This window comes from Phoenix dactylifera, unplaced genomic scaffold (genome assembly GCF_009389715.1).
Source record: "Phoenix dactylifera cultivar Barhee BC4 unplaced genomic scaffold, palm_55x_up_171113_PBpolish2nd_filt_p 000306F, whole genome shotgun sequence".
Taxonomy (NCBI): Eukaryota; Viridiplantae; Streptophyta; class Magnoliopsida; order Arecales; family Arecaceae; genus Phoenix; species Phoenix dactylifera.
Genome location: NW_024067780.1, coordinates 223,445 through 226,908, shown reverse-complemented (window position 1 = coordinate 226,908; position 3,464 = coordinate 223,445). Strand labels below are relative to the sequence as shown.

The window sequence follows — 3,464 nt, the reverse complement described above, 5'->3', positions numbered from 1 at the left end:
TGACAGGCTCAACCTTCTCTAAGCTCAATTACTTTCTTCTAGTGAGGGCTGCCATTTTAGCATGAAGATCATCTCAGTTTTGAGGTTGTGTAAAGGCCTCCCTTTTGTACAATGCTAGTAGGCTTAGGTAAGACTTTTATTGTTTCTATCCCGTTTAGTTGGCATGTTTTTCAACAAGGGAATCCAAATACTCCATGCTCATCAGGTGTTTTTTTCTAAAAATCTACCATTGCACATGGTCTCTACAAACTGTTTCAACTGTGGAGATAAACCTTCATAAAAGAAGCTAATGGTTCTCCAAGTTTCAAATCCGTGATGAGGGCATGAGAGAAGAAGGTCTTTAAATCTTTCCCAACATTCATAAAATGTTTCATTATCTTTTTGTTGGAAATTGCTGATATGTCTTTTCAAAAGTTTGGTCCTTTGTGTGGGGAAGAACTTTTTTAAAAATTCTCTTTGCATATCTTGCCAAGTTCTTATTGATCTAGGTCGCAAAGAGTTTAGCCATGTTTTGGCCTTATCCTTTAGAGAGAAAGGAAACAATGCCAGCTTGAGGACATCCTCGGTGACGTTCGGCACTCTAAATGTAATGCTCAACTCTTCAAAATCCTTTAAATGAAGATACGGACTCTCGGACTCTAACCGTGAAACTTGGGCAGCAATTGAATTACCCGGGTTTGATGTCAAGATGTCCTACATTATCAGGAAAAATTATGCATGAAGGCTAACTAGTCCTAGCCGGTTGTAGATATTGTCTTAGGGTCATAACATTGGGTTCTCGCTCTCGATTGTGGTGACTCCCCGCATCTTCATTTAAATCAGCCATCTCACAAGGTGTGAGATACTGCCAAGGAATTTCAGGGGTATGTCCTAATGGATGATCTAAAGTTGTACGACTTAATCGACCGTTGTCGTCCCTATTCCACTTTAGCATGCAAAATATTTCCCTCTCTTTTTTTTTCTTTTTTTTAAAAAAATAATAAATATAAGTACCAACTAAAGATACCCTAAAACAACACCCTAAAACAAAAATCTATTCACAATCAAACATGCAACAAAATATTACACCTCAATTTCTAATGTTTTTCTTAAATTTCTAGACAGCTCCTAACTGGTTTGAAGAAGGCACCTAAGCCTCCAATCCGGTCTAATGAACCGAGTTGACCAGGTAAGCTCCCAAGTAAGTGGAGGGGTCACGATGCGTTCGCAAAGGTCCAACTTAAAACCCACTTGCCTCGAACAGATGAACTGTCTCCCTTATAGAGACAAAGCTTGCCTAGACATCAACTAAGCCACAGAGCGAAATTGGTGCAACTTTCGGTGGTCTTCGTCCTATTGAGTCGAATGTCCTTAGGGGCCAACGTCTAGTTGATTTTAGTTAAGCTTAGGATATTATGCACTGGGGTGATTTTTGGGCTAAGGACGAGTGATGAAATCCCGACCTTATCTTTTTAAATGGGTTCAGCCCTTAGAATATTTTTTGCTGATTGCCTTATACTATATGCAACAATCAAGAGATTTTTTTTTTAATGTTTTATGATATGACATTAAATTTTATTGAATAGGTGATCAAGCAAATTAATTATTTATTTTTTTAAAAAATTTATGAGTTGAAGTTTGGAAAATTTGAATTCTGAAATTTAAAATTTGAAATTTTAGGTTTTTCCTCTCTTTTTTTTAATTTTTGAATAATCACCCTTGATCTTTTCTTAAAGTTTTTTTTTTAAATTTTTAATTAGCAACAAGGGTTAATGAGATATGATAACAATAAAATTTTGATTCTAAAAAAAAAATTAAATGCAGAAAATTCCAAAACAGAAAGCAGCAAGGTTTCGTATTAATCTAATGGTCGTAAAAGTTCCGAATGTCAATCAAGACCGTTCAGATTATTGAAAAATGTGTCTTGCACCAAGCTGACCAAATTTGGAGTCCAATCAGACAGCTATTTCTATGATATCAGAGTTTGATGCAAAACTATGCAGGGAATTAAAATAGTAGTAAAGATTTTAATTTTTTTTTTCTTTTTTTAAAAAAAAATACTAACTACTGAGGTAAAAATTAAATCTAAAATTATACTAATAACTCAGCCGTTCCCTCAGCAACGACGCCAAAAACTTGATGCTAAAGTAAAAATTGCTCTCCCAAGTGCAGGAGAATTGCACAAGCAGTAAAACTCGGGAGTCCGAGGTCGAATCCTCAGGGAACGGTATATGTATTATTAGCGTAACTTCAGGTGTAATTTTCAGTTGATTTTTTGAGAAATTTAAAGCAGAGAATAATAGGTGAATAAACAAGTTCAATAAGATAGGAGATGGTAGGGATCCGGAATCTCCCTTGATAATATTACTTTCAACAAATAAACTCGGCGATTCTCGATCAAGGAATCAAATAAATAAATAGTTCTAAATCATGAAATATATCGTTTGAATACATGAACTCAATGTTTAAGCATTTCATCGTGTCAATTATGTCTACGACAAATCAAAATATCAGAGCAATCCATGCATCAATAAATATAAAACATGATGAATCTATCTAAAAAATAAATAAGAGAGAATCAGAACATATGAAAAGATGTACTCAAGGGAAATCAGATCACAGATCCTAGCTCACGGACGGCTAGAAGCTTGAGTTGCATTGCGGAATTTGGGGGAGTCGCTTGGGTGCGCGGAAGAAGAGTCATAGACTCTGTTCTGTAGTTGGGAGGATGCATCCTTTTTAGATGAATTTATATAAAATAATGTTAAAATTATAATAAGTGCTAAGGATAAAATATTAATCATGCAAATGTTAACATCTATTATTTATCATTATTTTGCTAGCATTAGGCTAAGTTAATTGGTACTTAGATCGCACTTTTGTGCTCTCATCAGCTCCGCAACTTAAAGATTGTCTTGAGTTGTGAAAAGATAACTTATGTTCTTGACCATGAACTCCCGGTGTTACCAACCCGTGCAACCAATGAGCAGCGTGAGATGCAATGCAAAATGGTTAGATGACGACAATAAGATTAGGTGCTATATTTTGGCATCCATGTCCAAACGAATTGCAATGCCAGCATGAGAGAATGAAAACTGCTAAGAAACATACTTGATCACCTACAGGAGTTGTATGGTGAACAGAGTCGCGCAGTGAGGTTTGAAGTGCTGAGTTACGCCCCGTTCGCATGCGACGTTCGCAGCGAAATTTCGAACGGAACGTCGTTCATCGTATGAACGTGCCTCGGATCAATAGAATTCAAAAATTTTTCTGGATCCAAATTCAGAAGATCTTTTGAACTCATTAGGAAGGAAAGATTAGGATCTGAGGAGGGTTGATTAAGATTTATAAAACTGAAACAAAATCAGAAGTTATTAGATTTGAAAATCTTATCTTCAAAAATTCTGCAGGTGTAGAATACCGCAGCCTGATGATCTATTCTAGGTTTCTGTTTGAGCCGCATAATTGTCCGGCCTCTACAGGTA

General features: G+C 36.0%; 1 non-coding gene across 1 annotated transcript; it reads left to right on the top strand.

Annotated features, from left to right (window-relative positions):
• The first annotated feature begins 307 nt into the window (after positions 1–307).
• LOC120105538 lies at positions 308–416 on the top strand. The gene has a single exon (XR_005507923.1). It is a non-coding gene; the product is annotated as a small nucleolar RNA R71 (small nucleolar RNA).
• The last annotated feature ends 3,048 nt before the right edge of the window (positions 417–3,464 follow it).